This window comes from Mesoplodon densirostris, chromosome 3 (assembly GCF_025265405.1).
Source record: "Mesoplodon densirostris isolate mMesDen1 chromosome 3, mMesDen1 primary haplotype, whole genome shotgun sequence".
Taxonomy (NCBI): domain Eukaryota; kingdom Metazoa; phylum Chordata; class Mammalia; order Artiodactyla; family Ziphiidae; genus Mesoplodon; species Mesoplodon densirostris.
Genome location: NC_082663.1, coordinates 157,269,759 through 157,280,308, shown reverse-complemented (window position 1 = coordinate 157,280,308; position 10,550 = coordinate 157,269,759).

The window sequence follows — 10,550 nt, the reverse complement described above, 5'->3', positions numbered from 1 at the left end:
TATGTGCCAAAATATTGGAAGGTACATCAATCACTTCATGAAATAAAGAGTATGTTTTTCCTACTTGGTGTTCTCTAGTGTCAAACAATTTTAAGAAAACAAAAGGAGTAATTTATAAGCAACTCAGTAGTTTGGTTGGTTGGTTGTTTGAGTCCCAGCTTTGGGACATGTACTATGCTGCACACTGGGAATTTTAAGAAAAAAGTCACAGGCCTTCAAGAAGCCATGAATGGAGGAAAGGGGATGGAGGACTATCAGATGAGTAAAGCAAATTATTATGTCACTGTATGTAAGTGTGGTTGTTTTAACAGGCAGATAGATAGGTTGTGACAATATGTTGCAGTGCAAGAAAGTTGTAGAGATGTGGACGTGATGAAGGAGAGATTGAATGTAACCAAGGAAACCTGGTGACATCAGAGAAAGCTTTCCAGAGGCAATGATGCCTGAGCCAGGTTTTGAAAGAATAATAAGAACTCTCCAGAGGAGGAGATAAGCATTCCAAATAGGAGAGGTAGAGGTGAGTAATACCATGACACCTTTATGGAAACTCAAGTATACAACTAATGAGCAGGAGAATGGCAGATGTTAAAGTCTGAGTAGAAGGCAGAGGCCAGATAACAAAGGGCCTATTTGCCATGAAAAGAAGTTTGGATTTTATCCTGAAATTGATGGATTCAGTTAAAAATGTTAAGTAAGGAACATTGTTCTGGCAACGATGTATAGAGGGTGTGTTTAGTATGTATTAAAGCTGTATAGACTGATGCCTAGAAATCTGGGCTATGGTAATTCAAGTGATAGGTGAACGAGAGTCCAAACTCAAGCAGGGATAGCATATATGGAGAACAGGAGACAAGATAAAGGATTAGAAACAAGACATGGTGTTCACAAGCAAAGAGATGAGGTTGGTGAATGAGAAGGCTAAGCTGACTTGAAGGTAGGGTTGCCAGGTATCCTGTGTATACTGGATATGTCTCGTATTGAATGACTTTGAACTGCATCCTGTATTGATTTTGTCAGGTCACCCTTATTGTAGTAAGTTGTGCTTTTTCCCAGTAATGAAAATCGAGCAGTTGAAACTTTTTCTGCTTCAGTAATTGGCACTTAAATGACTTAGGTGGCAATGCTAGCTGAAAATTGTATCTCCACAAAGACCGAAACAATCCCTTATAGTCTCTCTCATATTTTTGGCGGAGGAAAGACCGAAGTTGGGGGGGCGGGGTGGGTGTAGGAGAAGGTAAATAAGAATTGAGAGTCTTCTTTTCCATATTAAAGAAAGGAAAAGACTTCTTTTTGTCAAAGTCTCAAGTTGTAAGCAAGTAATCACCATTAATTAGAGATTACTTTGGATCAGTACACATGCTCTGAAAATCAACAGTGGCCATGCTTCTGACAGTTAGCAAGTTAAAGAGACTGCAGCTTCTGAAAGTCAGCCAATTTGTTACTATCCCATGCCTGTAGACAAGTCAGTCAGCAGATACCTCAGTCTAGTGACCATACTTCTGAAAGTTTGCCAGTCAATAACAGCCTTATTTCAGTGATCACACTAACATAATTGAAAGTCTGTCAATCAATAAACACCCCTGCTTCTGAAAATCCACCAATCCTTGAACGAAGCTTCCCAAAACCTTGTATGAGATCAGCTGTGGCTTTCTTTGGGAAGGTTCTTCCTTGCGAATACAGCTCTCGCTTGCAGCCATACATGATGTCCACCTTTTCCGCATCACATACCAAAGTTCAATTTATTGTTAGTTGGTAACAACTTCTACAGTTCAACCCCAATTTACTGTTATAACTTTAGCCTCGTGAGTGACAAACATAATCATGATGCCATGAGACTATCAAATTCAATATTTTCAATTTCTGTGGTGTTTGCTATCATCTAGTATTTGAATCCCATATGCAAATGTAAATTCATGATTAATTTTCAGAACATTGGTTATCTATTAAATGAGGGAAAAAAATCCTTTTGAAACCTTTTCCACAGCATGAAACTGTTCATTCAATATGAAAAAGTGATAGAAAGTCATTTATAAACCAGTATCTATTAACAGCTAAACCTAAGAGATATAGGATTATCTCAGCTATAAACAGATAAAATACATTTTCTAATTAAAACAAATTCGGATGAAAATAAAATAATCACAGCAGAAGTAGTAATGACCGTCCACCTTGTGTATCATCATTATCAATCTTTTCAGCACAAATGACTGCTCAAACATACCAGGAGTATTTTCTGATTCTAAAATTGCAAAAAAAATTTTAAGTGCCAGGATAAAATGCTGTAACAATAAAAAAATGTAATATCTCTATTTACTATTACAGAGATTATTAAAGATCTAAAATGCCTTGTCTTTTTACAACACAGCCCAAGTTGCAAGTAATCACAATACTGAAAAATAAATCCCTTTGCTTGTATGTTTTTCTCGTGAAAAAGGCTTGCTTAGAAGGCTGCTGCTCACTTATTGAGTTAATGAGAAGTGTACTGCTTTCCATAGAGATAATACAAATGCAAATTATGGTGGATGTGCAAAAGTGCAAACAGTTTATTCAAAGTTGAATCAAAGTGCAATGGATTCTATGCAGGGTGTTGGCTATCTTGCCCATACTCAACATTTCTGCATAATTCTGCACAGACAACACCTGATATTCTTTCTGTTGACACTGGAGTACTTATTGTGAAGCTGTTGCATTACTTCAGCATTTAAACGTTTGAGCAGTTAAAGAATTTTTGTGATTTTGTTTGCATTTCATAATCTTCAACTTTCTAGCATTCAAAAACTTGTTTGGAATTCCTGTTTCAGCTATGACATGTAAACAGCTTGCAAGTGATCGCTTGTATCCTTACAAGAAGAAAAATTTGGGCAGGCTGAAAATCAGTGACTTTTCTTTTATCTTCCTGAGAACTGAGGTTGGTGGGCAAATTGCAACACTGAAATCTGGAGAGACAGGCATATCCAGAAAGATACAGCCAAGATCTGCTTACCTGGAACAGAAATTACTGAAGCCATAAACTGGTAGAAAGATTTAAATGCTCATTTTGATAAATTGCTGAAGGTTGTGTGGACTGTCTTGAGAGTGAGAAACTCCTGGGGGGCCACAGTCTTAAGAGTCCCCCACATTTCCATTGTCATTAGATCCAGAAACCCGGTTGGATTTGCATGGTGGCAACCTGAGAAATATTCCCTCAGGGCTCTAGTGGAAGAAGAGTAACCATTGTAAAATACACCCAGAGTCTTCTCCACCAAAAATGCCTACTCTCCTGGGGAAAAGAGTTTCTAGAGTCTTAAGGTAGCTGAGGTAAGGACACTCCTCCCACTTTAGCCCCCTTTAACCTTCCTGTCTCACTAAGGAGGAAAAACAGTCAAATAGATGGGGTTAGGGGGGGATTCAAGGAAAAAGATTGGGAATGCTGCAACTAGAAGAGGGAGTATAGGGCAAGGAACTTGGGAAAAAGCTATACCACCCGATAAACATTTGCCCTAGACATAGGCCTACTAAGACTGAGATTTAATTGGAAGATTATAGAATCCTCCTCCCCCATCCCTACTCCCACCCTTACCCCACAGCTTGCCAACATACCAACAACACTGGATTACAGCAGAAAGAGAGATACAGACTCTCCTTGAGGAGGAGTGTTTAGTGTTTTGTCAATAGTGGAGACAAAAACAAGGATACTAGAGGAATTTGAAGTCTCTGGCACCTATGGCTGCCTAACTCCTAGCCAAATTAACATAAATCTAGCGGGATAAAGCACCATGACCATGTGAGCTTTATCCCAGAAATTGAAGATGTGTACAGCATAAAAAAAGCAATCAATATAATACATTGCATTAGTAGAATGAGAGCAAAACACACACACACACACACACACACACACACAACCATCTTGATGCAGGAAAAACATTTCACAAAATACAAAATCCAGTCATGTAAAATTACTGAACAAGTCAGGAATAGAAGGGAATTTCCTTAACATGATAAAGTACAGTGATGAAAAATCCACAGCTAACATCATATTGAATAGTGAAACACTGACAGCTTTCCCCCTAAGATTAGGAGCAAGAGAAGGGTGCCTGATTTTGCCACTTCTATTCAACACTGTACTGGAAGTTGTAGTCCGAGCAGTTAGGCAAGGAAAAGAAATAAAAGGCATCCCAATTAGAAAGGAAGAATTTCTCAATTTGCAAATGACATGACTTTATATATAGAAAAGCTGAACAACTACCAAAATTCAATTAGAATTCATAAATGAGTTTAGCAGTATTTCAGGATATAAGGTCAACATGTAAAAATCAGTTTTATTTCTATATGCTAATAATAGAAAATTTAAAAGGAAATTAAAGCAATTTCATGTATAATAGCATCAAAAATGATAACATACTGAAGGAGAAATTTAACCAATTAGGTCCAAGACTTGCACACTGAAAACTACAAAGCACTGTTGAAATATATTAAAGAAGACCTAGACCTAGACCTAAATAAATGGAAAGATATTTGATATTCATGGATTGGAAGACATAGTTAAAATGACAATACTACCAAAATGATTTACAAATTCAATGCAAATCACTATCAAAATTCCAATAGCGTTTTTGCAGAAGTGGAAAAGCAGATCCTAAAATTCATATGCAATTGCAAGGGATCCCACATAGTGGAAATAATTTAGAAGAAGAACACATTTGGAAGAAGAACACTTCCCAAGTTCAAAACTTACTACAAAGCTACAGGAATCAAAACAATGTGGTATTGGCATATAGAAAAACGTATAGCTCAGTGGAATCAAATTGAGAGCCTACGTATCTATGGTCAATTGATTTTTGACAAGACTAAAAAGACCATTCAATGGGGGAAAATATAGTCTCTTCAATGACTCGTGCTGAGACTACTGGATATCCACATGCAAAAGAATGAATCTGACCCATACCTCACAACACATACAAAAATTAACTCCAGATGAATCAAAACCTAAATGTAAGTGCTAAAACTATTTTAAAAACTATAAAATTCTTAGAAGGAAACATAGGTGAAACTCTGCATGACCTTGAATAGGGCAACATTTTCATAGATATGACACAAAACACAAGCAAACAAATTCAATCAAAATTAAAACTTAAAAAGAAAAATTAAAATTTTGTGTATCAAAAGACACTATCAACAGAATTAAAAGACAACTCACAGAATGGAAAAAGATATTTGCAAATATTTTCTAAAAACCTCATGTCTGAAATATTTTTTTAACTCATAATTTGACACAATCCAAGTAAAAAACACAATCCAATTAAAAAGGGGCAAAGTAATTGAATAGACATTTTCCTAAGGAAGATATACAAATACCTAATAACCAAATGAAAAGATGTCTGACATCATTAGTCATAATGCAAGAAATGCAAATCAAAACCACAACGAGACATCATATCACACCCATTAGGATGGCTATTATTTTTAATAACAAATGTTGGTAAGGATATGGAGAAATTGAACCCTTCGGCATTAATGGTGGGAATGTTAAATGGTGCAGCTGCTGTGGGAAACAGTTTGGTGGTGTTAAATACAGAATTACCATAGACCAAGAAATTCAACTCCTAGGTATATACCCAAGAGAATTGAAAACATTTGTTCACATAAAAACCTGTTCACTACTGTTCATAGAAGCACTATTCACAATAGCCAAAGGATGGAAATAACGCAGTATCCATCACTCAATGAATGGATAAACAAAAGGTAGTATATCCATACAATGAAATATTATTCAGCAAGAAAAAGGAATAAAATGCTGATACATGCCACAACATGGATGAATCTTGTAAACATTATGCTAAGTGAAGGAAGCCAGACACAAGACCACGTATGATTCCATTTATGTGAAATATCCAGAATAGGCGAATCCAAGAGACAGTAGATTAATGGTTTCCAGTGCTGGGGAACAGATGAATGAGGAGTGATTGCTTCATTGGTACAGGGTTTTCTTTGGGGGATGATGAAAATGTTCTGGGGCTACGTAGTGGTGAGGGTTGTGCAAAAGTGATTGTACTAAATGTCACCAAATTGTGTTGACTGAAAACAAATAGACTGCCAGATATTTCTCCAGAAAAAAATAGGTTTATTCAGCAGAGAATTACATTTCAGGGTCTGCAACCGTGGCAAGTCACATGAAAGTTCCCCATTTAGAGAAGTAGAACTCAGACATCATCTGCTTCAATTCTGGGAAATCTTTACTTTCAGGTCACCAGATGATGTACAGGTCCAGTCAGGGTGGGAATTTTAGAGTCTTCAGTAAGACTGGGTTGTTATTTGGTCCAAACCAGAGCATTCTCTTGTTATCAAAAAAAAAAAAAATTGAATTTCCAGTCTTGTTTTTCCTTTTTTCAGGCCAATTGTTGAAATTCTCTGGTCCAGTTTTCCTCAGTTATCATTTGGGGAACTATCCCTTTGGACCATGACAGAGGTTTGGCTGGTTTTGGTCCCTTTAATAGCAGCATTCCTTGTGGAAATGTCAGTAAGATAAATTTCCCTTAGCTTCTAGAGAGTCAAGTTTAGAATGTCCTGAAATCTTAATGGCTAAAGTGGCAGGTAAAAGTGTTGCATCCAATAACACCTAAACATAGGGACCATTTTAAATTTTATTTCAGCTGGAAGTAAGGAAACCATGTTGCCTCTACCACATTCCAAAAGCATGAGCTAGACCAAAAGCATATCTACTATCAGTATAAGTATTGGCAGTTTTGCCCTTGGCTAAAGTACAGGCCTGGGTAAGAGCTCAAGCCTGTGTAGGCCTATTAGGCTGAATTACCCATAAGTAAAGATGCTGCCTCAACAACCTCAAAGGAAGTTGCAGTAGAATACCCAGCACGATATTTGCCACTGTCACCTTTTAAATAAGAACCATGGGTGAACCATGAGAAACCACTGTTACCCAAAGGAATTTCCTGCAAATCATCAAGTGAAGTCAAGAGGAGGTTCTTCAGGGCTTCCCTGGTGGTGCAGTAGTTAAGAGGCTGCCTGCCAATGCAGGCAACATGGGTTCGAGCCCTGGTCCAGGAAGATCCCACATGCCACAGAGCAGCTAAGCCTGTGTGCCACAACTACTGAGCCTGTGCTTTAGAGCCAGCGAGCCACAACTACTGAGCCCATGTGCCACAACTACTGAAGCCCATGCTCCTAGAGCCCGTGCTTCACAAGAGAAGCCAGCACAATGATAAGCCCATGCACTGCATCAAAGAATAGCCCCCTCTCGCCACAACTAGAGAAAGCCCTTTCACAACAACGAAGACCCAATGCAGCCAAAAATACATAAATAAAATAAATAAATTTCTAAAGAAAGAGAAAGAGGAGATCCTTCAGCGTTAAGCAGTTGTGAGGGACTTCATTGGTGATGGACGGGAAAAGAGTAGTAGTGCTAAGGTTATTACACCATAAAAGAGTTATATGAGGAGCAGTTAACAAAAGGACTTCATAGGAGGTGAGGTGGCTAACTGAGAAATGTTGAGTGTGATGAGAATTCAGGAGGGTTTCTACTGCATGAGGTACAAGGATGATTAAAGGGAATCCCACAATGATTTTCTTGGCGGCCTCAACCAAAAGGGCAGTGGCTGTAATGGCCCTAAGGTGTGCCACAGGGTCCACCTGCTGGCTGTAATACCCTCTGGGTCAATGGTATCCCAAGGGCATTCCCTTCCTTTTCAGATACAAAAAAGAAAAAGAGGATCTGATAACTGGGATTCCCAAGGGCAGGTGGGTTTCTCAAGCTCTCATTTAAGGCCTGAAAGTTTGTTTATGCTGTTTGGCTCTTCCCATAAAACTGGGTCAGAGTTGTTGTTGTTGAGTAAGACACACAGAGGTTTGGCTTTAAGAGAGAAATTTGACTACTTAGAACCTGCTGTATAAAATAAATAATTTAATTTAAAAAATAGAGAAATTTGGAATACACTTTCAGCAATAACTGACTAGCCTGAGAAAACCTTGCAGTCAATGCTTAGATTGGGGTTTTGGGAAACTCAGGACACCATGAAAGCTATCTGGAACTCGGTATAGCTTTTGTTCTGATATCAGATGCCCTAAATATCAAACGTGGGTTTGGGCAAATGGCAATATTTCCTTGGCAACCTTGTGTCCCTTTAAGACTAAAAGCTTTAGGAAGTGGGTGCTGTCTTCCTGTGAAGCGGTCTGAGGAGAGCAAAGAAGCAAATCATCCACATGTTGCAACAAAATAGAACTTCTGGGAACTTTACATTATCCAGATCAGCCTTGAGAATTTTTGAGACATAAGAGCTCAGTAAAACCCTGAGTCATTACTGTCACGGTGAATTGTTTTTCTTCCAAGTGAAGGCAAAAACGATAGACAAGAGTCCATCTTCATCAACTGGAATACTAAAGAATGTACTTCATAAATCAAATTACAATAAAAAATTTACATCCAGTGGGAATGGATGTTAGTGAAATATGAGGATTAGGAGCAACAGGGTGTGGAGGGATGACAATGTTGTTTATTGCTCTGAAGTCCTGAACAAACCTCCACCCTCGGCCCTTGGGTTTCTTCATTAGTAAAATAAGGGTATTGCAGGAACTATTACAAGAAATAATGAGTCTTTGAGACTTGTAATGTCCTATTATGGGTTTTATGCCATGAAAGGCTTCTTTACTTATAGCATGTTGATTAGTTCTGGGAGAGGTTTTGAGGGATCTATTTGAATTGATGCACTGTGAATTTTGCCAATATCAGTTGGAGATTTTGCCTATAAGGGAGGTGGTTGTTGATTCAATAGGGACAAAGGATCAGTGTTTCCAGAATCAGCTCAGAGACAGAGCTGATAAAAGATGTCAGAGTCATTTAATTCATCTGGTTGGCTGCTTTGATAACTACTATCAAATTCCAAAATTATTTTCCCCTTTCAGGGGAGAGAAATTTTAGCATGATGCTTCGGTAAGAAGTCTCAGCCTAATATAAATGGATAGCGGCAGAGGAACTAAGGAGAAAAGAGTGTGTGTTTCTCAAAGGGCCTAAACGAAAGGGAATCAGTTCACAGGCAGGAACCTCTTGAGGTTCATTAAAGATGCCCACTGTTTGAACTGTATTAGTACTCCGAGGCAGGGGCTGCTTTGTAGTAGTGGGGTTGAGCACCGAGAGGGTGGCTGCCGTGTCAGTTAGGATGAGAAGAGACCCATCCCAAATCTGAAGGAATGTTTCTCCAAGCTGATTAAGAGGGAGGATTGGGAAGAGCCCCTGTAGTTCCTTGGAGCCCCACAACTGGGAATTGGGAGGAAGTTGGAAAGCCTGGTTAGAGGGCTGATGGTGACTGAAGGGCTTGTATCTGTAACAATCTCTTTTCCAATGCCCTGGCTCTTTGCTCTAATAGCAGAAACTAGGAGGGTTTTTGTTTCATTTAGGGAACTTTATTTGCTGAAGTTTACGATTCAGAATTTTGGCAGTTTTCCTTTTAGGTGACTCATCTAGAGTGTGAGAGAGCTGGTTTGTAAGATTAACTAAATCTGGAGTGGACATCATTTCCTATTCCATCCTGTTCTTTTTTACTAGAAAGGAAAGACCCTGGTTCAGACCATTAATAAACAGAGTTAAATCTACCTGGGTGGGATCAACATCTGAAGGAAGACCAGAATTTTCTTTAAAATAATCTGAAGTTGATTGTAATAGCTATGAACAGATTCGTCAGATTTGTGTGTGTAAGCCTGAATTTTATTCCAATCAATAGGCTTTGGAAAAGCCCTAGGACTTGCCCAATGAAGTCACCTAGAAATTGCCTTGGCCTGACCATATAAGTTAGCCGGTTGCTCTCCTGCTTTTAATTCTAGAGACCTTTCAGGACTTTCCCAGTCAGCAATTTTCTTCCAATGCTGGGCCTGGCCTTCACCAACAAGCATATGACCTAGCTGATGTAAGGCAGAGCACAAGATTGGTAAGATTGTTATATTAAATTCCCCAGCAAATCTGTGAGGATCTTTGGTTACTTTGGGACACTCTTTAACTATGGCTCGCAGTTCAGTTTTAGCCCAAGGAATATTTAAAGTTAAGGGTTTAACCTCTGGATCCTCAGAAAGCTAAATTCTAAAGGGACAGGTTCTGATAGATTCAGAGGAAAATGGGATGAGGAGATTTTCAGGGGGAAAGGGAAGTTCAGCGAGGGAGTTAGTGTGGAGGAACTGAGGGTACAGAGGAGGAATAGGCAGTATAAAGGGGAAGGAAGAAGATGGCCCTGAAGGCAGGACCTGAGCACAAGGTCCCAGAGGTGGGGAACAAGATGGCACTAAAGGCAGAGCCTGAGACAAAGAGGCTGCAGAAGAAGAACGTGAGGCTTCAGAAGCTATTTTTTCCTTCTTTAATCATTTGTTTGCCTCAATTAACCTTAAAATCTTATTTTGCAGAGAGGCAATTTTAGGCTCCTGATAACATTTGGAAGCCTCAAAATACCAATAAAAATAAGTGTTTTGTTCAGTTTTAGAAGTTTTATAGGTAAGGTTGTTCAGTTGGGTTTTAAGGAAGGTAAGTTTGGGGATTTCAAAGGTTTCCCGTAATTGCCTTTGGTTAGGTTAGTCTA